Below are 27,011 nucleotides of genomic sequence, written 5' to 3'. Positions count from 1 at the left end.
ATTGGCTGCTTCTGGAAGGCCCTTTAATGACTTAGGTAAGCAGATGGGCCACTGAACAATACTAGTCATGCCAAGGACAGAATGTCCCTTCCTCCTCCTCCATCCTCTTAAATAAAACGGAGGCTAAACACTGACCAAGGAGGATCAGATAAACAACCAAACAGCTTACAGTATTATCAGATTTGGAAGAAGCTGGCTCAGCCAGCAGCCATTACTAGTGAAATGAGGCTGCTTTCATCGCCCATTCTGCTAAAATATCACCAGGTCTGACACACTTACAGGAAGCTTTCAACACAAATCAGAAAGGGAAAGAAGTCTTGGAAACAAGGATTATTTCTTTGGGGAACTTTTGATTTTAAGTAACAGAAATACACTCACAATTGTTTAAGCGAAAGGGAGAACTTAGAGGATGTGGGGGTATGGCGTTCAAGACACAGGCAGGAAGCACGAAGGGCCAGAGAGACTGTCCAGACTCGGCAGCCTCGTCTGTCTGTCCTACTCCACCTCTCTGCACATCTCTTAACGTTTTCTCCCTATAAACTACGTCATCCGATTCCCTATGCACTGAGCCAAGTGGGGATATGCCAGGATGTTCTGGCTGACGTACCGACAGAAACGTCCTACCATCTCTTAGATCCAAGTCTAACTTTTCAGAAGAGAGTATCTTTTATGTGAGCATTTCGTTACAGTTGGGCCCTGACTTTGCAGATGCAAACGTGGCTACAGGGGGCCATGTCTGTGGGTGATGGGGATACAGATGTGGATGTGCCATTGTCCCAAACGTCACCTACAGCCTGTGTCGGGGGCCACACTCCCCTTCGCCAATGACTGAATTTCTAGGTACAAAAAAAAGTTCCGTTGTAATAGGTAATTTCTTATCCAAAATCAACCATAGATCTTTTACAGGAAGCAGGTGTCAGTATTTCAAAGAACTGGGAAAATCAGATACCTTCTTTGTATTTAAATAGGCTTATCTTACTTCCTTTTAATGATGATATAATACCACGGGGGAGTGGATGGTATTATTCCATTTATTTTCTTTAAAGATTTATTTATTTATTTATTTGACAGAGAGAGAGATCACAAGTAGGCAGAGAGGCAGGCAGAGAGAGGGGAAGGAAGCAGGCTCCCTGCTGAGCAGAGAGCCCGATGCGGGGCTAGATCCCAGGACCCTGAGATCATGACCTGAGCCGAAGGCAGCAGCTTAACCACTGAGCCACCCAGGCGCCCCCCATTTATTTTCTAAGGGAAATGGAGATTGTTATCCTGCTCATAGAAAAAGAAAGTGATAAGAGGTGGCCATATGATAAAGTGTGCCAGGGGACACACTGTGGACAGAGTGTGCCCAAACCCAACTCCGCTGCCCAGAGTTGCCCTGTGGCCTTATTATAGCTCCATATGCCGCCCCTCCACCACCCACCATGGGATCAAGGGTCACTGCTGCTCTCCCATTGCCCCTAAACTGTGCCTCGAGTCTAAACCTCACAGTCACTCAGCTGGTCAGGGGAAACACTGAGATTAGGGCTCAAGGACTTGCCCACCCATCAACTTCACTGATGAATGTCCGATGTGAAAATCTTCTTGAGAGAAATAATGCCGTCTAAAGTGAATGGATTTGCTACAGAGAAATCCTAGAAAGTCGTTGGTGTAAGTTCAAGCTATGTCATGAGAAGATTTCCCACTTGACTGCTCCTTCCTTCTCCAGATGCCATGATTACTCAGGGTTCCCAGAGGACCACGCCATCTGGGCTCCTCCTCGGTCATAGTTGCCGGCCCCCAAACCCCAAGGTCAATTCAAATCCCTTGAGCCAAATCTTTCCTAAGTGACATTTTTTTCCTTTAACTCTCCTAGTTCTTTACATCTGAACCTTCTTTCAATAGTATTTTTGATACTAGTTTTTAAATAGTGGTTTTAGCTAATTAGGTCTGAGAGCATAATAGCAGCCTTTTGTTTTAAAAATCTCTGAATGCACAAGACATCAAGTCTCTCTACTTTTTTCCCTAGTATTCTCTCAGCATAGTGAAAAGAACAGGCTTTTGTTTTATGTTATTGTTCGGGGCAAGGGAGTGCATGGATGCTGGAGACAAAGGTCCCTGAGTGTGCATCAAAATTCTCCAGTTTTGAGACCCTTAGATAAAGCATTTAACTTTCCTAAGCTTCAGTTAGTTGTACATAGGGTTGTTGCGGGGATCGAAAAGAACTACTCTGGACGGAAGGAAGCGAATATTCCTAGAATGGTCAAGAGTGGTCAGGAGGCAGAAACAGTTCCCTAAGAGAGAAAAAGACAGGTTTGCCTACCACCATCCCAAGGTTCTCGGACCTTCAGTTCCAGAAACACAAGATGAGCTGGCCAGCTCAGGGAAGAGGCGCAGATGACAAATCCCTGGGGTAAGTGCTATTTCTTTATGGCCACAATTTAATGCATCTGTGTATCTGTTAGCCACACCAAGTAATGGGGCAGCCCCCATGTTTCTACACTGTGGAGTATCAGTAAGTTCTCTAAGCAGTAGATGCTGGGAGTTCAGGATTAAACATGGCATAATTACTCAGTATCAATCTTCAGTGAGCTCAGCAGGAAAGTAAGCACACAGCCTGATACTGACTCATGGGCCAGGCATGCTCGTCTGGATAATTATCACAAGCTGGGTCTTGATGATCCCAGTACATGGATAAGATCCCACTCACTGCCAGACTTGCCCCACAGGGCCCTGCTTCCCACAGGCGGTTCCCCATGGAAAACGTCTCCTGGAAGAACAGAATTCCCAGGCTTCTCTTAGAGGGTAGACCATTTTTAGTAATGATCTCTCAATTTTTTTTTTTTTTTAAATTAAGGTTGGGGACGCCTGGGTGACTCAGTTGGTTAAGCAACTGCCTTCAGCTCAGGTCATGATCCCAGCGTCCTGGGATCAAGTCCCACATTGGGCTCCTTGCTCGGTGGGAGCCTGCTTCTCCCTCTGCCTCTGTCTGACACTCTGTCTGCTTGTCCTCACTCTCGCTCTTCTCTCTCTCTGACAAATAAATAAAATTAAAAAAAATAAAATTAAGGTTGGTTAATAAGCATAGGAATGAGAATGGATAGAATGCCTAAGATTTGGGACAGAACCAAATTTTCGGATCACTAGGGAAACCATGAAAGAGGCATTAATATAAGCATAAAATAATCAGATGGAGGACTTTTTCAATAAATATAAATAATATATCTCTGACTGAAGTGAATCACCATGGTGACAATTAAGGAGAGGAAGAAGAAACTAGACAGGATACATTCAAAATAAGTTGGGAAAATGTTGGTAACTATCTTCTTACCGGAGGCACAAGTCCTAGGAGACACGCAGCGGTGGTGTTTGAAGACCAGCAGTAAAGGGGCAGAGAGGTTCCAAGCCTGTAACCCTGGGAGCTTCCCTTTCTGCCTCCTTAAACTTCAACATCCTTGGATTATCTCCCACATAAAACAACAACAACGACGACAACAACACAGTTCTTAAACAGATGTAACATTCCTTCCCACAAGGCACAGAAGACCAGGAATAATTTGGAATGATGTGGAATCCAAGATGGCATGTGTTTTAGCAGGAGGATTCCCTTAATGAAGTGCCTACTTTTGGGATTTCAGGCTGTGCTCAGCATGCAAGGAAGGGTGTGTGTGTGTGTGTGTGTGTGTGTGTGGAGGAGAGGAAGGGCATTCTCAGCTTCCGTGTGTGTATGTGTGTGTGTGTGTGTGTGTGTAGGAGAGGAAGGGCATTCTCAGCTTCCGTGGGCCCACAGGAAGGACAGGCAGCTCTGAGACAGCAGAGAGGGCAGTGCAGAGAGCTACCCGACAGCAGTACCGGAGATGAAATGAGAATTTCAGATAATATGAACAGAAAGAAAGAAAGAAAAAAAGACATTAGGGCTCAAAGAAATGTTGTATGACCTGCCTCTCCTTGCTCTTCTCTTTCTTATTCGGGTTCTTTGACATTTTTTAGGTGACAAAAACTGGGTTTGTTACTGACAGGCTCTTGTGGAGAGCCGTAGGAAGAAAGAGGAGAAATCAGAGAGAAATGGGGTAATGGAGGTAAATATAGACAGAAAATGAAAATTGAAAACTAGAAGGTTTGTAAAAATCTGTTTTTAAAAAAAATAACCTCAAACTCTCCGTTATAGGGACAGTCCACTTATTTCCTGTGAGGCTGAAATCTCGCTGTATTCTGTTCGGTTAGGAGTACACCATCTATCCCAGAACCTGAGAGTAGAAAGCAGCAGGAAAACCCACCGAATTCCGCTTCTCAACTAAACTCTGCTCTGCCTTGTCCCCCATTTGGCAGAGGGACCCGAAGCTTGCTGCTTGGTGAGGCGGCCTGTTTCTTGTGGCAGTCCAGCTACTCACTGGCCTTCTTTTGTATGAAGCTCAAAGCGCCCTCCAGGACACTCGGCCCGGTTGGCCCCAGCTCTGCACCAGAAGTGCGGGAGCCCAGGCTTTATGGATCACCCTCGTGTTGGGGTCGCGCGTCCTCCCAACCACTCCCATTATCACAAGATTGCTCCAGGTTATCACTGCCTCTTGCAAAGCAGCCAGAATAAGACCCTCTCAAATCTCCAGCCTCTAGTCCTCAGCCCTGGACATGTTTGCAAGGCAGTTTTATGCACATGGAAAACGCAAATAAGCTGACAATGCCCAGATTTGTATATGGATCCCAGAACTCTCACATTTCAGCTCCATGTATCCAGCTGGCCCCTAAGCATCTACTTGGGTGCCTCTCAAGACACCTCTGATTCAATGTGCCCTATTTCTAGCGCCTTCCTCCGCATAGCTGCTAGGTGTTTCCTATTCCATGGCAGCGGGAATGGCTCATTCCGCACTTGGTTGCCCCAGGCAGACCCTTCCCCCATCCCATCTCCCATCATGGAAAGTCATCAGCTACATCTCCTTCATCGTTCTCTTCTCCTACCTGCTGTTTGTTCACTCATTCAGGCTTCTGCTGAACGTTTATGGAGTGCTTGATTTTGCTTGCCCAAGGCTGTTGAATCTTTGAGGAACAGTCCTTTTCCGAACGGATTCTGTCTTTCTTTCTTAGGTTCACTTCCTCTCTGCCTGTGTTTTTAAATCTCCTTCGCCTTTCTTGAAACTGCTTCCAAAATGCCTTGATAGTGTAAATCTGATCGTGTCACTCACTCCCTACTAGACAGTCCCCAAAGTCTGGCTGGATTATCCATGTTCTCAGCCGAGTTTAGGCTTCTGAGGTGCGAGCTGCCCACTCATGACTCTTGCCATTTGACATAATGACCCTTGACCTTATTTACCACATTTGTCAGATGCACACCCAGCCCCTCAATGGATCCTATTAAGGCAAAACACAACTGAGAACCCGAGTTTAAACTTCTAAATAGTAGCACAAAAATGATCCTGTGATTATTTTTATGTCTCCCTTATACACTTAGGAAAGAATATTTATTTCTTCTTTCCTGATTGATTGACCAAGTTTCCATTTAAAATATCTGCACTAAATCAGTGCTTTCCAAGATACCTCTCCTCTGGAACTGGGTTTTTATTATTAAAACATGGTAAACACTTTCCCTTTTGGCTTTTCAGTAACATTCATTAAAAATAATGCTGACAAAGTCCTCTGTAACCAAGGATTCTGTAGACTGACTTAAAAGGCGGTGAAATAATTAGCAAAATAATATTCTGTTATTTTTGTCATTTCCCAAATATATTTTTCTCATCTCTCTTCTCTTTCTCTCTCTGTGACATACTCCCCATTCCTTCCTCAACACTTGCCGTATTTTTCTCCTACTTTCTGACAGTGATGGCTTAACCGGTGACATTCAGTTAAGCGTTCAGCGCAGTGCAAACACACTCTTCATCTTATGTAAGTCCACACCAGGCTGTACTTGATTTTTCACTCACCATTTGGCATTCGAAGGTCAACTGAACTGAACTGAGACTTCTTAAATATGCTTCAAAATCAGAAATCATTAAGTATAGCGTAATTAAATATTAAGTTATGAAGACGGACTTAAAAATACCAGCCCTCTTCTCTTTCTTTGCTGATTTCACTGAGCAATTAAGACTCTGACCTGGAGAAATACTAAGATTTTCTGTGTATAAGTGGAAGGAGAAAAACTAGCCCTAGGATAGCCAATGTTAAGTGCACCAAGTTTAGCTGGATCAAGTTTTAAATAAGTAAATGAATCAGTGCAAAGGTACTTCTCAAACTATTACATTTTCCCCGATAAGGGTTTTATAAATGAAACTTACAGTATTTTTTCCACTCCTCATTCACTCATAGAGAAGAGGATTATATAACTATCTGCATAGATTTTAGATTTTCTAGCTGTTTAAACAGATCACTCGGAAAGAAACAAGTTTTATATTATCCTCAGTAATTAAGGATTACCAAGTGAGGAAAGTTCTAATTCCCTTGATGATGGCACAGTGTTCCCTTTAATTGGTTTCATTAGGCATGCTAACAGACACGGTGATTTATTTAGTAGATACAGTATCTACTTTCTCGAACATTCACGAAATGATGACCATGGAGATATCCTTGGAAACAGCAGTTAAGACTACACTGTCTTCCAAGCAACATGAATACTGACTGAGTCTCGAAAGACGCGCTCTCATTGGTACATATACAGGAGTCCCCCCACTTCACTGCAGTGTTGCCCTCTGTGGTTTCAGTCACCTGTGGCCAGTTGTGGTCCAAAAGCAGATGACAATACGTAACCTAACACTGCATCACCAAGCTTATGATATTCACGTCACTTGAGCTCATCATGTAGGCATTTTATCATTTCACGTCATTACAAGAAGAAGGGTGAGTATAATACAGTAAGATATTTTGAAAGAGAGACCCCATTCACATAACTTTTATTATAGTATCTTGTTATAATTATTCTACATCTACAGTTTCAGATGTCCACTGGGGGTCTTGGAATATATCCCCCGTGGATAAGGGGGACCACTGCCCCTGCTCTAAATATCAAACAACGATCTCCTAGAATTCTATTTTCTAATGTCTATTTGAGTATCAGTCTCTAAATAATTATTCCTTTTTTCTTCAACTTTTCTCTCAAATGATATGCTAATGGAAGTGAGCTGAACATTTTCAGCAAAAAACTGAGCAAATTGAGCACTGATATTTTTCCCTCTCCCCTCACGGGAAAACAGGTAATAGCTATTAAACTTCACATGGAGAGTTTTAACTGTTGTATTTCTGATTGGTTCAAGAACTGGGATGTGGCTATAAAATTCACATCTCTCCAATGTATGTGCCTGGATTATAACAAGAATTGGTAATTAATTTACATAATCCAAAGACATGTCTACAGAGTTCAAATCAAAATTGATGAAGTGTTATATACCAACCTATTAACAGCTGTTTGATCACAACCCTCCACATAAGCATAAAAACTGAATACTTATGTATTGTTATTATATGTCTAGGTGTAGGGTTTTTTGGTTTAGATTTTTTTTTTCCAGTGTACTGGGAATCACTGGGTTTCCTGACTTCAGCTATTAATGGCCTTTTGGAATATTCTCAGCCATTACCTTTTCAAATAATGTCTCTCTCAATGTCTGTATAGTGTCCTTCTGGAAATCCCGTTAGACTTATGTTGTATCTTCTCAGTCTACTGTTTTATAGCTTTTAATCTCTCTTTTGTCTCTTCCATCACTTTGTCTCTCAGGGCTGTATTATTAGGAATTTAACAAGTTTATCTTGCAGTTCACCAGTTCTCTCTTCATTGTATCTACTGTGCCATTTAACAAATACACTGAGTTTTTACCATTAGTTATTATCGTTTTCATCTCTAGAAAATCTACTGTTCAAATATTACAGATTGCTATAGTTAGACTCTGTTCCTTAAACATATATGATGCAGTTTGTGTTGATCTCATTCTGTGACTCTTTTTCTTTGCTGACTTTTGTTTCTGGTCACTTGTTTCCCTACGTATGCAGGGAATTTTATTGTGGGCGCATGTTTTGGACTTTCATCTGTGGGAATTCTTAGAGATCTCTTTATAAAATACATTCTTTGTAAGAGCATTTTCGTCTTCTACCACCAGGCAGGCAGAGACATTGACAGTCTGCGACAATTAAGTAATAGTTTCAGCTTTTTGGGGGGCCTCGTGTTTCTGGTTTGTTTTTTTTTTTTTTCCTACTCCACAATAATATGACCTGAAGTCCCAACACCAGGTGAGTGAAGACATGAGGTTAGACATTCTCAGGGCATTCCTTTTATTCATCTCCACCCAGAGTTGAAGTTGAGTCAAGAGCTTTCTCCAAGATGTCCCTCTACAGGATAGGTATTCTTTCCTTTTATCTGAAGATATTACCTTTGTTGAATGCAAAGGGCTTTAAGATGACTATCACTCTTGGCATCAGGAGTCTCTTCTCCACCAAATGCATCTATTAAAATTCCCTAGATCACAAGGAATGGACAAAGACCACTACACAAATCATGGTTCTAACTTTCACTTATTCCTTTGTGTTGATGCTTTCTTGGTTGGCTTTTTGCATGTGTTTTTGGGGTGGTTTTTGTTGTTGTTGTTGTTGCCTCAGGGGAATTCCTTTAATTTACTGTCAAATCAACTAGGCATTTCAAAAGCTATATACAATTTTTAAAAAGCTAGTGTTTTTTTGCTTTGCTCTCCTGGGAGGGTGTTCTCTGAACATCTATTATGTTGTTGACAATTCTTCTAGAGATAGCTATTTAAAAATCCTTGTGAAGTAACTTTAAGAAACAGGGCACAAATAGAATAGATCTGAGGTTCTCCTAGTGTATTATCTTTAAATATTCAAGATGCGTCTTCATGAATCTCTAAGAATGTAAACAGAAGTTTCATCATAAAAAATTCACATTATGTTGTGCTCGAAATTGAAGTAACAAATCAGTCCTCACCTTCCGAGAAAGAAATTCTTAATCAAAACCAGAAAACTCCATTCTCAGGGATATAGGAAGGATAGCCAAACAGACATTAACAAACTCTATAAAATGGTTATGGGATGCAAATATTAAATTACAAATAGGCACAGAAGGATGCTGAATGCCTCTTAATAGCTCCCCATTTCTTAGACTTTCTTCTTCAACTGGAGTAGGAAGGGTTATCTCCAGTGATATGTGATAGGCTTTTGTGGAGAGCTGAACCTCAAATTCAACATGACAGGAAACATTTTAATTTTGATGATAAAATTCAGTTAAACACGATGTTATATTAAATAAATGTTATGGGCTAGATTACAATACTTGCCTCATTTTAAATAACTATAAAAGCTTTAAAAGAAAATTCATACTTGGAGTATTTGTTTGCAACTACATAAGGGGGATGAAATGTATTTGTTTCTGTTGGGAGGGAATGTTTCAAATACTCTGGACTAGAGTTTTAAAATAAAGTTCTCAAGTTGGTGTACACACGCCTTGAGATTTTGGCCATCCCCCTGCTCACCACTTTGACCCCTGAAGGTTGCGGTGTCCCAGGGTTCTCAGACATGGGCCACATTTTCTTTTCTATACCTTCCATCCTACACCTCCCTAGGTGATTTCATCCAGTCCCATGGCTTTAAACAGCATTTGTAACTGGTGACCAACTCGTTTGCTATCAGCAGCCTCCACCTTGACTTAATCTCCAGATCCACATTTCTAATTCCTAATTTCCTACTTAATACCTGGACACTCACACTCACATCACAAACAGGACTTTTGACCTTCCCATTTCCCAGAAGCTGTTCCTGCCTTGCTTCCCATTACTCTGTATCACTTGGCATTGTTTAATTTTTGTTCTAGAACTCACATTGATAGGTAAGCCCCACGGAGCCACAGCCTTCATCCACCATGGTTGATTAGAGTCTAGACCTTGCTTCGACTTGCTTAGAGCCTAGAACAACACCTGACCCTAGAAGGGGCCCAATGACTATTCACGGAGGGAATGGAAAAAATGAACACCCTTTTCTCTTTTGAAATCATGCCTAAAATCTCTCCCCACCGCCATGTCTGTTCTCAGCTTCCTTTTACCCCATCAGCACTGCTCTGCTTTGTCATTTCTTAGACACAAGGTCTTCTATGATGCTTCCTCTCCCTCTGCCCAACCTGGTAAACTTTCATTACTTCGGGCAAACAGCCTGTTCTGCCTCTTCTAGGCACTCATACAATTTTGTACATAAATCATTTGGAAAATGATATTTAGACATCCAGATAACCAGGATATCCCATTCAGTATAAAATCCTCCACAAGGACAGGGCCATGTTTTACTTAATTTTTTTTTTAAACTTTCTAGTATTTAGCACAATGCCAGATACATAGTTGATGGTCAATGAGCTTTTGGAGGGGGGGAATAGGGGCTGGGAGTTGGTCAGTAAGGTCATGGTAACAATTATGTTTTCAAAAAGCAACCTAATCATCAGAATCAACTATTAAAACTTTGGCTCAAAAGAATCAATCTAATGTATATTTAATTTATATTCAAATGGAACTTCTTAAGTTTATTAATTTAAAAATAACATAGACACAGGGAGGAGTCAAGATGGCGGAGAAGTAGCAGCCTGAGACTACATCAGGTAGCAGGAGATCAGCTCGATAGCTTATCTAAACATTGCAAACACCTACAAATCCAACGGGAGAGCGAAGAGAAGAAGAACAGCAACTCTAGAAACAGAAAATCAACCACTTTCTGAAAGGTAGGACTGGCGGAGAAGTGAATCTAAAACGACGGGAAGATAGACCGCGGGGGGAGGGGCCGGCTCCCGGCAAGCGGCGGAGGAACGGAGCACAAAATCAGGACTTTTAAAAGTCTGTTCCACTGAGGGACATTGCTCCAGGAGCTAAACCGGGGTGAATTCCACGCGGGGCCAGCGTGGCCCCAGGCCCCGCAGGGTCACAGAAGGATCGGGGGTGTTGGAGTGTCGGAGAGCTCGCAGGTATTAGAACGGAGAAGCCGGCTGCAGAGACAGAGCCGAGGACTGAACTCTCAGCTCGGGGTTACCTTGAACTGGTCGCGGGCTGGGTGAGCTCGGAGCGCGGCTAGAGGCTGGGGATACGGGAGTGATTGGGTGCTGTCCTCTGGGGGCGCACTGAGGAGTGGGGCCCCAGGCTCTCGGCTCCTCCGGGCTGGAGACTGGGAGGCCGCCATTTTCATTCCCGTCCTCCGGAACTCTACGGAAAGCGTTCAGGGAACAGAAGCTCCCAAAAGCGAACCCGAGCCGATTACTTAGTCCGGCCGCCGGTAAGGGCGGTGCAATCCCGCCTCGGGCAAAGACACTTGAGAGTCACTACAACAGGCCCCTCCCCCAGAAGATCAACAAAATATCCAGCCAGGACGAAGTTCATCTATCAAGGAGAAAGCAGATTCAATTCCTAAGACAGCAGAGCAATTCCAGAGGAGAAAGCAAAGCACGGAACTCATGGCTTTCTCCCCATGATTCTTTAGTCTTGCGGCTACTTCAATTTTTTTTTCTTTTTTCAATTTTTTTTTCTTTTTTCTTTTTTCTTCTTCTGCTAAATTTTTTTTAAACTTTTACCCTTTTCCTTTTTAACATTTTTTGACTAGTTCATCTAAATATATATATTTTTCTTTCTTTTTTATATTTTTTATTTGTTTTATTTTTTAAATTTTTTTCTTCCTTTTTTTTTTTTCTTTTTTTTTCAGAAGCTGTTTTTATCCCCTTTCTCCCCCCCACAATTTGGGGTCTCTTCTGATTTGGTTACAGCGCATTTTTCCGGGGTCTTTGCCACCCTTTTAGTAGTTTATATGCTCCTTCATATTCTCTTATCTGGACAAAATGACAAGGCGGAAAAAATCACCACAAACAAAAGAACAAGAGACAGTACCGAAGGCTAGGGACCTAATCAACACAGACATGGGTAATATGTCAGATCAAGAGTTCAGAATGACGATTCTGAACATTCTAGCCGGGCTCGAAAAATGCATGGAAGATATTAGAGAAACCCTCTCTGGAGATATTAAAGCCCTTTCTGGAGAAATTAAAGAACTAAAATCTAACCAAGTTGAAATCAAAAAAGCTATTAATGAGGTGCAATCAAAAATGGAGGCTCTCACTGCTAGGATCAATGAGGCAGAAGAAAGAATTAGTGATATAGAAGACCAAATGACAGAGAATAAGGAAGCCGAGCAAAAGAGGGACAAACAGCTACTGGACCATGAGGGGAGAATTCGAGAGATAAGTGACACCATAAGACGAAACAACATTAGAATAATTGGGATTCCAGAAGAAGAAGAAACAGAGAGGGGAGCAGAAGGTCTATTGGAGAGAATCATTGGAGAGAATTTCCCTAATATGGCAAAGGGAACAAGCATCAAAATCCAGGAGATGCAGAGAACCCCCCTCAAAGTCAACAAGAATAGGTCCACACCCCGTCACCTAATAGTAAAATTTACAAGTCTTAGTGACAAAGAGAAAATCCTGAAAGCAGCCCGAGAAAAGAAGTCTGTAACATACAATGGTAAAAATATTAGATTGGCGGCAGACTTATCCACAGAGACCTGGCAGGCCAGAAAGAGCTGGCATGATATATTCAGAGCACTCAACGAGAAAAACATGCAGCCAAGAATGCTCTATCCAGCTAGGCTATCATTGCAAATAGAAGGAGAGATCAAAAGCTTCCAGGACAAACAAAAACTGAAAGAATTTGCAAACACCAAACCAGCTCTACAGGAAATATTGAAAGGGGTCCTCTAAGCAAAGAGAGAGCCTAAAAGTAGTAGATCAGAAAGGTACAGAGACAATATACAGTAACAGTCACCTTACAGGCTAATAATGGCACTAAATTCATATCTCTCAATAGTTACCCTGAATGTTAATGGGCTAAATGCCCCAATCAAAAGACACAGGGTATCAGAATGGATAAAAAAACAAAACCCATCAGTATGTTGCCTATAAGAAACTCATTTTAGACGCGAAGACACCTCCAGATTTAAAGTGAGGGGGTGGAAAACAATTTACCATGCTAATGGGCATCAGAAGAAAGCTGGGGTGGCAATCCTTATATCAGATCAATTAGATTTTAAGCCAAAGACTATAATAAGAGATGAGGAAGGACACTATATCCTACTCAAAGGGTCTGTCCAACAAGAAGATCTAACAATTTTAAATATCTATGCCCCTAACGTGGGAGCAGCCAACTATATCAACCAATTAATAACAAAATCAAAGAAACACATCAATAATAATACAATAATAGTAGGGGACTTGAACACTCCCCTCACTGAAATGGACAGATCATCCAAGCAAAAGATCAACAAGGAAATAAAGGCCTTACATGACACACTGGACCAGATGGACATCACAGATATATTCAGAACATTTCATCCCAAAGCAACAGAATACACATTCTTCTCTAGTGCACATGGAACCTTCTCCAGAATAGATCACATTCTGGGTCACAAATCAGGTCTCAACCGGTATCAAAAGATTAGGATCATTCCCTGCATATTTTCAGACCACAATGCTCTGAAGCTAGAACTCAATCACAAGAGGAAAGCTGGAAAGAACCCAAATACATGGAGATGAAACAGCATCCTTCTAAAGAATGAATGGGTCAACCAGGAAATTAAAGAAGAATTGAAAAAATTCATGGAAACAAATGATAATGAAAACACAACAGTTCAAAATCTGTGGGACACAGCAAAGGCAGTCCTGAGAGGAAAATATATAGCAGTACAAGCCTTTCTCAAGAAACAAGAAAGGTCTCAAGTACACAACCTAACCCTACACGTAAAGGAGCTGGAGAAAGAACAAGAAAGAAACCCTAAACCCAGCAGGAGAAGAGAAATCATCATAAAGATCAGAGCAGAAATCAATGAAATAGAAACCAAAAAAACAATAGAAAAAATCAATGAAACTAGGAGCTGGTTCTTTGAAAGAATCAATAAGATTGATAAACCCCTGGCCAGACTCATCAAAAAGAAAAGAGAAAGGACCCAAATCAATAAAATCATGAATGAAAGAGGAGAGATCACAACTAACACCAAAGAAATACAGACAATTATAAGAACATACTATAAGCAACTCTACGCCAACAAATTGGACAATCTGGAAGAAATGGATGCATTCCTAGAGACATATAAACTACCACAACTGAACCAGGAAGAAATAGAAAACCTGAACAGGCCCATAACCAGTAAGGAGATTGAAACAGTCATCAAAAATCTCCAAACAAACAAAAGCCCAGGGCCAGACGGCTTCCCAGGGGAATTCTACCAAACATTTAAAGAAGAACTAATTCCTATTCTCTTGAAACTGTTCCAAAAAATAGAAACGGAAGGAAAACTTCCAAACTCATTTTATGAGGCCAGCATCACCTTGATCCCAAAACCAGACAAGGATCCCACCAAAAAAGAGAACTACAGACCAATATCCTTGATGAACACAGATGCAAAAATTCTCGCCAAAATACTAGCCAATAGGATTCAACAGTACATTAAAAGGATTATTCACCACGATCAAGTGGGATTTATTCCAGGGCTGCAGGGTTGGTTCAACATCCGCAAATCAATCAATGTGATAGAACGCATTAATAAAAGAAAGAACAAGAACCATATGATACTCTCAATAGATGCTGAAAAAGCATTTGACAAAGTACAGCATCCCTTCCTGATCAAAACTCTTCAAAGTGTGGGGATAGAGGGCACATACCTCAATATTATCAAAGCCATCTATGAAAAACCCACCGCAAATATCATTCTCAATGGAGAAAAACTGAAAGCTTTTCCGTTAAGGTCAGGAACACGGCAGGGATGTCCATTATCACCACTGCTATTCAACATAGTACTAGAAGTCCTAGCCTCAGCAATCAGACAACAAAAAGAAATTAAAGGCATCCAAATTGGTAAAGAAGAAGTCAAACTATCACTCTTCGCAGATGATATGATACTATATGTGGAAAACCCAAAAGACTCCACTCCAAAACTGCTAGAACTTGTACAGGAATTCAGTAAAGTGTCAGGATATAAAATCAATGCACAGAAATCAGTTGCATTGTTTCTGTACACCAACAACAAGACTGAAGAAAGAGAAATTAAGGAGTCAATCCCATTTACAATTGTACCCAAAACTATAAGATACCTAGGAATAAACCTAACCAAAGAGACTAAGAATCTATACACAGAAAATTATAAAGTACTCATGAAAGAAATTGAGGAAGACACAAAAAAATGGAAAAATGTTCCATGCTCCTGGATTGGAAGAATAAATATTGTGAAAATGTCTATGCTACCTAAAGCAATCTACACATTTAATGCAATCCCTATCAAAATCCCATCCATTTTTTTCAAAGAAATGGAACAAATAATCCTAAAATTTATATGGAACCAGAAAAGACCTCGAATAGCCAAAGGAATATTGAAGAACAAAGCCAAAGTTGGTGGCATCACAATTCCGGACTTCAAGCTCTATTACAAAGCTGTCATCATCAAGACAGCATGGTACTGGCACAAAAACAGACACATAGATCAGTGAAACAGAATAGAGAGCCCAGAAATCGACCCTCAACTCTATGGTCAACTAATCTTCGACAAAGCAGGAAAGAATGTCCAATGGAAAAAAGACAGCCTCTTCAATAAATGGTGCTGGGAAAATTGGACAGCCACATGCAGAAAAATGAAATTGGACCACTTCCTTACACCACACACGAAAATAGCCTCCAAATGGATGAAGGACCTCAATGTGAGAAAGGAATCCATCAAAATCCTTGAGGAGAATGCAGGCAGCAACCTCTTCGACCTCAGCCGTAGCAACATCTTCCTAGGAACAACGGCAAAGGCAAGGGAAGCAAGGGCAAAAATGAACTATTGGGATTTCATCAAGATCAAAAGCTTTTGCACAGCAAAGGAAACAGTTAACAAAACCAAAAGACAACTGACAGAATGGGAGAAGATATTTGCAAACGACATATCAGATAAAGGGCTAGTATCCAAAATCTATAAGGAACTTAGCAAACTCAACACCCAAAGAACAAACAATCCAATCAAGAAATGGGCAGAGGACATGAACAGACATTTCTGCAAAGAAGACATCCAGATGGCCAACAGACACATGAAAAAGTGCTCCACGTCACTCGGCATCAGGGAAATACAAATCAAAACCACAATGAGATATCACCTCACACCAGTCAGAATGGCTAAAATTAACAAGTCAGGAAATGACAGATGCTGGTGAGGATGTGGAGAAAGGGGAACCCTCCTCCACTGTTGGTGGGAATGCAAGCTGGTGCAACCACTCTGGAAAACAGCATGGAGGTTCCTCAAAATGTTGAAAATAGAACTACCCTATGACCCAGCAATTGCACTACTGGGTATTTACCCTAAAGATACAAACATAGTGATCTGAAGGGGCACGTGTACCCGAATGTTTATAGCAGCAATGTCTACAATAGCCAGACTATGGAAAGAACCTAGATGTCCATCAACAGATGAATGGATAAAGAAGATGTGGTATATACACACAATGGAATACTATGCAGCCATCAAAAGAAATGAAATCATGCCATTTGCGACGACGTGGATGGAACTAGAGCGTATCATGCTTAGTGAAATAAGTCAATCGGAGAAAGACAACTATCATATGATCTCCCTGATATGAGGACGTGGAGAAGCAACATGGGGGGGTAGGGGGATAGGAGAAGAGTAAATGAAACAAGATGGGATTGGGAGGGAGACAAACCATAAATGACTCTTAATCTCACAAAACAAACTGGGGGTTGCTGGGGGGAGGTGGGATTGGGAGAGGGGGAGCGGGCTATGGACATTGGGGAGGGGAGGCGAACCATAAGAGACTATGGACTCTGAAAAACAACCTGAGGGTTTTGAAGGGTCAGGGGTGGGAGGTTGGGGCAACCTGAGGGTTTTGAAGGGTCAGGGGTGGGAGGTTGGGGGAACAGGTGGTGGGTAATGGGGAGGGCACGTTTTGCATGGAGCACTGGGTGTTGTGCAAAAAGAATGAATACTGTTACACTGAAAAAATAAATAAAAATAACATAGACAGAATAGGCAACATACCAGTATATTATATATGTTCATAATGTATATGATAAGCTGTCAGATATAAACATAAAGTTCTGTACTTCGAATAAATAATTGTTTAAAAGTGAATTTCCTTTAAAGTAGACCTTGGGTAATGTATTTATAAGCACGAATTGTCAAGAAATATAAAACGTAACAACAAAAATCTGTATCCCTGACATATATTCGACTGATGTTTCTTGTATATAAGAAAGGATTCTTTACCAATTTGTGGTATTTTCTAGTTTATTTTGGTGGTGTGATTGTACATTTTGGAAACAAGGAAGATAAAGGTAACCTGAACCCATGTGAGTTTTTTCCTCTTGCCAAAAGAAGACAAAAACCACAGAAGTAGAGTTTTTTGACTTAATTTAAGACCCTGGTGATCATTAACTCAAGAAAAGCATAATAGTTAACCTGGCACAGCAACATCATGATGAAGAAGGTTTTTCTTCTGTCTAGATTTTCAAATTCCCAGACACTTATCCTTCCCTTATCTGGCCATGAGTTAAGAAGATTGGTATGAAGTGATTATAGAAGAGGTAAGCAACCTTCAAGACAGCCAGACAGGTAGAGAGACTCATGGTAGTTTGCTCCTAAATGCCCAAGATTAATGAAACTATTCTTAAGAACATATATAGCATATAATGCTATATGGACATGATTTATTTGCTTGGAAGAATTATTATAATATCCCCAAATAAAAAGGTAACCACACATTTGTTCATCGATAAGAATTTTGATTATTTTTAAATGCCCCAATTCTTATTGTTTAAATGAATCCAAGAGAACAGAAATATTTTGAAGATAAGGTTGCTCATTAAGCTTGAAAACTTAAAATTGGAAGCAACCTATACAGCAAAGTAAAAATTTGAGTATGGCAATGAAAGTTTAAGGAGTTCAGGCAGTAAAATTGTCCATTGAGGTTGCCAAACCTCACTTGTGGTTGTATACAATCTCTTAAGTTCTTTATAAAGTTTTCACTGGCACATAGATGTAAATATTGGAAGGTACCGAATAATACAGATTTTAGAAAAATATTTGTACAAACAGAGTTTGTTACTTTAGCTTTCAATTCTAGTTAAAGGAGAAACAGAAAACCACTTTATGATTTTTTAACTTTATTGAGCTAAGAAATGTATTCCTTTATCAGGCCCATTAGAGATAAGCGACCAAAAGCAAAACTCTGTATTATAAACATAATAAGAGACACTATTCACAACTTTCCAGTATTAAACAAGCCCTGATTGTAATTTAGTTACAAAGATAAAATCTGATAAAGGATCAGCCCAAGTGAGTCGTGACTGCACTAGGCACTGCCCAGGGATCTTGAACTTGGAGTGAGTAGGCAGGTAACAACAGAGCACTGGGAGGGCAGGGAGCACAGAACAAGAGACACCACAGCTCACAGGTCAGCTGGAGTCCATGTCAAGGAAGGGAGCATTTGAAGGGAAACCTGAAGGTGTTCTAAAAGATTCCGCCTTGCTGTTTAGGATACATGGAAGGATACAAGCGTCAAGTCAGAAGACACTGGCTCAAGACTGCGTACCTTTAGTATTGATCAAAAGAAGTAACTAGACTCCTTCCATATATATCAAAAGAGCGAGATAAATTGGGTGATCTTTAAGCTTTTATCCAACTCTAAAACTCTTAAGACTGTGACTTCTTCCTCAGCAGCCCAGGCTTCTCTGATGTGGATGTACTTAATTTTTCAGCAGCCTTGTGAGTTACTGACTTCTTTAGCCTAAGTGGACTGTGTCAGAGTAACTGAAAATACACAGATTAGGTTCAGAGAAAACCACAGAATAATTTAAAAAGGTTGTTTCACACTCCTTTCCCAACATACTGAATTTTAACAGAATCGAATAAGCAATACGAGAAATATAAGAACACTCGTTACTTATATTTCTTACTTCTATTACTGGGTAGAAGACAAAGATAAGACTAATAAAGGAAAATAAAGAGAACTCCAGAAATAAATGTTATTTTTCAATACTCACAACGTCATAGCTCATACCATATCTAGCTGGAGAAAAATTCCATTAAATTCTGGTAAGCAGCATTAAGTAGGTTTCATTTTTATTTGGAAAACAACTTCCAGGAGAAGCCATGTGCGTTTCAGTAGTAAGACGGGGAGAGAGACTTATTGTCCTGCACAGATGGGGGATGCATGACTCTGGGTTAACTCATATCAGCAATGACCCAAAGCTATGAATTTAATAACTGTAGGCATAACTGACCATTGCTCTACGAAAGAAATACTACGCCCTTGACCTCAGCTCTCCTCAAAAATGAGTGGACTGCTCACAAAGGCAGTCAGACAAAGTAATGCGGGTGATCAGTACGAGTCCACTGCTGCTTCTGGAGAATACTAGACAAAGGGCAGTCCCTACCAGTGGGTACTGATTATTTACTCATACCATCAGTCTGTTACAGGGAAAAGCAGTAACGGGAGTACACCTTGTAGAAGCCCTGCCTACCTAGAGCCACAATCCCCTTCCTTGCTATTTCGCTGTGCAAGGCTAAATGTCACGGTACTCATCAGTAGTATCCAGAATGGAACTGAGTCCCATGAGAGAGAAAAAACACACTTTTTGTGCTCTAGTTATTAATACTTTCTACTTATAGACGAGGACAACGGTGTTGTCCAGGTTTTCCCAGACAATCCCAATCAACCAGTGGGTTAGCGAATAAGACGCACGTGGTCTTACCCTTACGCGTAAAGAATCGTTTAGCGCGAGCATCTGGGGTTTATCGTGGAGTTTTCCTGGTGTCGGTACATGACATTCGTGAGAGAGTAAGCGTTTACCTTCCGCAGCCACTGAAGATAAACAGAGCCCACTGTGCTTGGCTCAGAGCATCCGCGCGGCACGTGGGCTCCTGCAAGCACTGGATACACGTTAAGTCATTAATCCTCGCCGCTACTTCCCCCCATAAACCACGTATGATTATTCTTTAATGGTTAATGAAACTCAGTCGAGAAGGATAATGGCCTTGCTCAAGGCCACAGAGGGAGCCTGTGTTAGAAAAGAATGAGGCTTGAGTGATTTTTGGCCTACGGGGTTGTACTTGGACCTCCGGACCATGAGTGATGGAAGAGCCTTTCCTGAACTGCGTGCGGACTATTTGTGTTTCTGTGTGTGTGCGCGTGCACCTGCACACTCACGTCTGTGGGCGCGAGGACGCATACTGGAACTGCAAGGTCCTATACTCAGTGTGTCCTTTCATTCTATTAGAAGAATATTTATAGGGGTGCCAGGGTGGCTCAGTGGGTTAAAGCTTCTGCCTTCCGCTCGGGTCATGATCTTGGGGTCCTGGGATCGAGTCCCACGTCAGGCTCTCTGCTCAGCAGGGAGGCTGCTTCCTCCTCTCTCTCTGCCTGCCTCTCTGCCTACTTGTGATCTGTGACTCTGTCAAATAAATATATAAAATCTTTAAAAAAATAAAGAAAAACATTTATAGTATTGTGATAAATTGATTAACGGAAAGTTGTTCTCTTCCCTTTTCACTTCTTTTGTCGAAGAAACAGAAATCTGGGCCTACAAGTAAAAAGGCTGAAACCAGGGGCGTCTGGGTGGCTCAGCGGGTTAAGCCTCTGCCTTTGGCTCAGGTCACGATCTCAAGGTCCTGGGATCGAGCCCCGCATCGGGCTCCCTGCCTAGCGGGGAGCCTGCTTCTCTCTCTCTGCCTGCCTCTCTGCCTACTTGTGATCTCTGTCTGTCAAATAAATAAATAAAATCTTTAAAAAAAAAAAAGGCTGAAACCACAGGAACACATTCTGAACTACAGAATGTCACTGGATGGTTGTGTTTTTTTGTTGTTTTTTTCAGGGACCAGATTGTCCAGTCACAAGGTTTTCATTATAGTAACTTTTTTTTGGCAAACAAATTGCTTATCTTTATAGAAAGGTGCTCTAGCTCGGCGGTGAAGTGTGCAAGTTGAGGAGTAAAACATTCCAGAACTCGAACTCTGTTCTACCTTTTCGTGCCTGCATGACGTTGGGCAAATAACTGAAGCTCCATGGCTCAGTGTCCCCTTCGAAAAGGGACAGTGACAATTCTCCATCACAGTACTGCTGTAAGGATCACACAGGATAAGACAATACATTTATAATGTGCTTACAAGTGTGCTGGGCAAGGGCGCAGTCAGTTGAGTGTCTAACGCCTGGTTTTTGGCCCTGGTTGTGAGCTCAAGGTCATGAGAACATGCCCCGCTTGGGCGTTCAGCAGAGTCTGCTTGAGATTCCCTCTCCCTCTCCTTCTGCCCCTCCCACTGCACTCTCCCTCTCTCTAAAATAAGTAAGTAAATCTTAAAAAAAAAAAAAAAAAAAGTGTGCTGAGCACACAGGAAGAACTCATTGGAGCTCAGATATCATCGCCATCATCGTTAAAATATATAAGATATGAAAACTATTTTCAAACTAAGCGACTGGTCAATGTTCATGCACACGTCTTAAAAAATAAAAAAAATATATATTTAGAACAACAGTGAAGAGGCCAAATAAATAAAGAAATAAATAAAATCAGGACAAAAGAGTTTTGTGAAAATATACCTAAACCAGAATGCAGAGAACACAGAACATGCAGGAAGAAATGCCACTTTCTCCACTGCCGACTCATACCCTCATTCTGAATAAAATTGCTGGCACATATCAACACATACTTCAACATTCATCTTTCATTTGGTGGGTTTTCATCATGAAGAGAGTGCTTCACGGGTGAAAATTAGATATGAATGTTGCTGTCCTCAAGTTTATTGATTGCCAGTGTCTTTGGTTCTAAGAGCTCATCCAGACCATTGGCTCAGAATGGAAAGCACGCTAACATTACAGGACGTGGCTGCATCATTAGACATGAACGTAGGGTACCATCAAATACAACCGTCACAGGTAAATAAAGCACACTGGTCTACTGCTCACAGACAGAAAACAGCACCACGTATTTTGGTCTCAAAATAATCAGAGTAAGAAAATCTTCTTGGAAATTAAAAATATGATGATCAACATTAGAAGAGTTGGAAGATAAGGTCAAGAACATCTAGGTAACATAGACAGAGCTAAAAAAAAAAAAAGTAAGGAACAGGTAAGGCTCAGAAAGTTGATGCAGCAGATTTGAAAGGCAACTCACAGGAGCACTGCAATGAGAAAATCTGAGCAAATACAGAAGAAGAGAGTATCAAAGAATTAAAAAAAAGAATTCACAAAACTGAAGGCCATTACTCTTTAAATTGAAAGCGCCCATCAAAGTATTCCATCAGAATCAATGGGGAAGACCCACACTTTAAGACAGATCAGTGAAATTTCAGAACATCAAGGATAAAGCGAATATCCTCAAAGCTTCAAGAAAGAGAGAAAAAGTCACCTACAAAGCACTGTGTGAAGGTGTGAACAACATCCCGTCAACACTTCTAGATCCCAAAAGGTAATGGAGAAAGGCCTTTAATGTTATGAGGGAAAAATTATTTTCTGCCTAAAAATCTATCCTACCCCAATTATCACTGAAATGTTAAAAAAAAAAAGAGGGTCAAGATATTGGTTGGACAGGTAACCACTCCAAAAGTTTACTCCCCATTTTCCTTTTCTTAGGAAAGAAAAGGAATGTGATTCCTTTGGGGATGTGCTTCCACCAAATGAAGAAGAAATCTAGGAGAGATCTGTCCAAGTGTTGGAGAAATCAGTCAGGAACGCGGAGGGCAGGAGGACTGAGGGATACAGAGAGAAGTGCCTGGAAGAAATGGGAGTTCTGTGAATATGATCGTATCTATACCATCCTTGGAAGAATTAGAAGCACTGAGGAGGGAAAGACAGTAAGAGAAATGATTAGAGCACACTTCTCTAGCTTAGCAATAACAATACGGGGCCTCATTAGCTATACACTTTATTGCTTTGCAACTTATAGAATTACCTGCAGATAAACCATGGAAAACTGAATTATGTTAACCAGAAAATTACGACTATTAACCATTTTAATATGGAAACAAAGGTAAAGGTGACAAAATTTAAGAGAGGAAATTGGAAAAGCAATGAATGGAAATGCCACTGCATTGATTTATGAAATAAACTAAATGATAACAAACTTCAGAAAATAGTTTAGTTGTATACAACTAAACAAATGACGCAAGTGGGGAAGATGAGAGTCAGATACTTGAGAAACTGTACAGACTAAATTAAACCCCGTGGACCAAATGAAATATGCATTCCAAAGAACCGACACTGAGATCTTAATACGACAGGCAAAACTCACACACAGTCAACACGAGTCTAAGACGGCATGATTGTTTGGATTTCTTGATGGTAATGACTACTGCTTTAAGTAAAAGCCTAATACAACACAGGGCTGCCCGACAGAGTCTTCATTCTGTTCCCCAACAATGAAAGGTTTCTATTGGTACTGTGTGATATGATATGTGTGGCTATGAAAAGAATTCTGATTAAAAAATAAATACTTAAAATGTTACTAAAATACATATTCTGATGAGTGTTGTCTTTCAGAACAATCCAGTCCTGCTGCCAATTTCAGGACTGTTGTGGTAGAACTCTCCCTTTGGACAGCCTGAATCCTCTCAGGGAGATGCAAAGGAAATACCACTTATTATTATATATTATATACATAATATATATTATATATATTACTATTATAGAATCTACTCCCAGTTCTTTTTTTTTTTTTTACAAAAATATGCATTATCTATACTGAACTTTCAACTCAATAATCATCCTTGGTTTCAAATGACTTTTAACTAACCCCCCAAACAAATCTGTTTTCAAAGAAATACTATTTTCATCCCCTAAGACTATTCAAAGATATCCTCATAGGTTGTCAAAAGAAGATATTTTGAAAAATCTTTGGAATAGCATCTGGTTTTGGACTGTTTGCTTAAAAAGTCCCTTCCTGGGCATACCTTACTCAGACACATATATAGACACCATTAAATGTCTGGATACTTTTCAACTTGAGGTGGCTGAAATTCCTTTTTTAAGAATTTTTTTCAGACTTTAATACATATTACAATATCAAAGAGAACTTTCCTTTTAAGTCATCAAAATTCACTCTATTAAGCAACTATCATTAATATTTCTAAAGTCCTTCAGTGTTCATTATATGTATCTCTACATTATAAAGTATTTTGGTCAACAGAATTATTGTCCTAGCATTCCATTGATCAAAGTGGATAAAACAATAATAAGCCAAGTTAAGAAAAAAGTTAAAATCTTCCAGAAACAAATTTGCATCTTTGAACTAGTACATGGCACAAAAATATGTCACTACACATTCATCTGTAATAGTTTTTCATAGAGAAGAAGTCAGGATTAAAACTATAAAATGAACTTACTTTTTTTATAAAGTAAAACTTCCAATGATAAGAATGAGAATATTAAAACAATTTTTTATTTTACTATAAAATCACAGTGCCAAAAATTATATTTCTGATGGAGAGTTCAAAATGTAATTAAAAAAAAAAACTACTATAAATGTTGCTTGGTGATTTAATATGTAGTTCTTAGTATAATGGAGAAAATTATTATTAATGTTTTAAGCTGCGGTTTCATGGCCCTCTGTGATGATGGATCCTAAAATAATAACTGTTTGGTCACCATATTTCTCAATTCCAGGTCAAATAGTCAACAATATCCTTGCTCAGTGATGCACCTCAGAACGCTCACTGAAATGTTCCAGGTAACAATGTTAGCAGAGATTTTTGCATACTTGGCAGGGAATCATGCTGTTAGATTATCATTTCAGACACAAATTCATTTTTAAAAGAGAAAAATTCTTCGGTCGGTTAATGATGTGGTTTGAGGACGTGTCCCTTCATAGCGCTAAGCAATAAAAGAAACTTCATAGGAGGATAAATGGACGAGGACAGACTACGAAGCACAACCAAGAATAAAAACCGTCATCCTCAAAAAAGAAGTGAAAACACTCCGTTTTTCTTCTATCGTTCCTTAATTAATGAAGGAAAGTTCTGTTACCTCTATCTCCCTCATGACTGGTTACTTTAGCAACATTCTCCAGGATCTTTAGAAAATCTCACGCAATCGGGTAAGTTTTTGAAACGGTAAAAAGTCTCGCTCATGGCAGGGACCTGGCAGTATTTTTCCAAGCCTAAGCTGACAAAAGCAGGGATTTAAAACATTACCTTTGTGTTGTGAAGCCTTCCGCTGAGCAGGAGTGGCTGCCGTTTGCACCTGCTGCTGTTTGACCAAATTTCCTTCACTTCCAGTTCTCAAAATCTTCTCACCTACACTGATTTTTTTCTGTTTGCTGTTCAACTCGTCCCTTCGAGGTGATGGCAGCTTGGAAGCCGCATTAGCAAAGAAAGGTCTAGCCAAGCGAGAAGGTTTGGACATTTTAAATAGCAGAAGAAAAAGAAAAAAAAGAAAAACCAACAACAACAAAAAGAACCAACCCAAGAATGTTACCTGCTGGGGCAGCAGATTCTAAAAATTCCTTTGAGCTTCTCTCTTCAACTGCCAGTTACAGCGGAAAGTACAGCCGTATAGAAAGTGCTGGGCTGCCACCGGATTTCTTTTAAACAAAAGGCACCACGCAGCCACACAGCCCATTTACTAGACCTGTGGAATGTAAATGTGTGTTTCGAAGACCCTGGTGACAGTTTTGCTATGGGAAACGCTCCAAGTCAGAGTGAACAGCAGATGCTCGAATATGCGATGTAAAAGACACGCACACACGGAACTTTCTAGCTTGCACAGACTAGACACCGGACGGACAGCCTAGAAGTGGAAAATGAAGGCAACTATTACCCCACCCTCTCAGGTACAATATACAGAAATGGACCAGATGTGCGGTTTATATTACTATAAGGTGCATACCACATTCGGTTTCCAGGCATTAGTTCAAGCAAATATTTCCTCGCCTTAGCACATTCTTATGTTATACTCCAAAAGTTGACTGTGGAGTGAATGCCCACCTACATAATTACTTCTCCGGCTGTTTATAGAACATGCATAGCACCATGGAAAAGAAGGAAACAGAAGAATATAATTTCCATACCTATCTGGGCTACTAGGGGTACCTAGGGACCGATAAGAAGAGTTGTGTGTCCTTGTGACATTGGACACGTGTGTGTGTGTGAGTTGTGTGCATATGTGTGTGGTGAGGTGGGGGGGTCTGGGAAGAGATAGAAATTATTTTCCTTTCTTTTTAACATTATTTTTAAACTTATTTTAGAGAGAGAATGCAGAAGGAGGTGCAGAGGAAAAGGGAGAGAGAGAATCTCCCAGCAGAATCCTCACTGAGCTCAGAGCCTGATGTGGGGCTCGATCTTACAACCCTGATATCATGACCTGAGCTGAAACCAAGAGTCCAACACTTAATCCACTGTGCCCCTTAGGCACCCCGTAATTTGTTTTACTTTTTAAAGAGCATAGACTTTATTCCAATGAACAAATGAATACGTGTAATGACCAGGCTTTCTAAAAGACCAATAGTGATGTAAAAATAAAGCATTCAGGAAGTCATATTTTCTAGGATGAAAACATTCCTTCCACCAAAGTCAGTACCAGGAGCACACAACCCCTTCCCCACTAAGGGTAACCATTTTCCTCTTGGTTTCTCCTCTCAGTGGTTTTTATGACTTGGGGTTAAGCTGCTTCCAACCTCAATTATTCTGTGTTCCCTTAGGGAGAGTCTTACACAAACTCTCTCTGAACTATAAAAAGGTTCTGTGAATACGTGATCCTACAACACCACTCCAAGTGTAAATACCATGCCATTCCCCGTTTATAGTTGATAAATGCACAGCTACTTAGCACTTTATTGGAGGCAGAACTATGCGCTGGAAAGAGTATACATTTTAGAATCAATTGGACATGAAGTTACTTCTAAATCCTAAACTGGGCTCAGCCTTGGGCAAGTTCTTTTCTCATCAATAAAACTGAGACAGTGATTCAACTGAAGTGACAGATCCGCACCTTGTCTGGCACGTGACATCGCTCAATAAATGTGAATTTCTTTACCCCGCCCCTCCAAAGATGCACGGTCAACTGCACTCTG

General features: G+C 40.5%; 1 protein-coding gene across 2 annotated transcripts in view; it reads right to left on the bottom strand.

Annotated features, from left to right (window-relative positions):
• Positions 1 to 27,011, bottom strand: part of KIAA1217 (KIAA1217 ortholog) — a 692,194-nt gene that overhangs the window by 412,118 nt on the left and 253,065 nt on the right. The window contains exon 1 of one of the 2 annotated variants that reach the window (XM_046013818.1): positions 25,135 to 25,190. The exons of the other annotated variant lie outside the window; for it this stretch is intronic. The gene's annotated coding sequence lies outside the window, so the exon portion shown is untranslated. Of the gene's footprint in view, positions 1 to 25,134; positions 25,191 to 27,011 lie in introns of those variants that run through there. 2 annotated transcript variants of the gene reach the window in all.

This window comes from Meles meles, chromosome 7 (assembly GCF_922984935.1).
Source record: "Meles meles chromosome 7, mMelMel3.1 paternal haplotype, whole genome shotgun sequence".
NCBI lineage: Eukaryota > Metazoa > Chordata > Mammalia > Carnivora > Mustelidae > Meles > Meles meles.
Note: the sequence above shows the minus strand (reverse complement) of the source record. Positions and strands in the feature narration are given on the sequence as shown.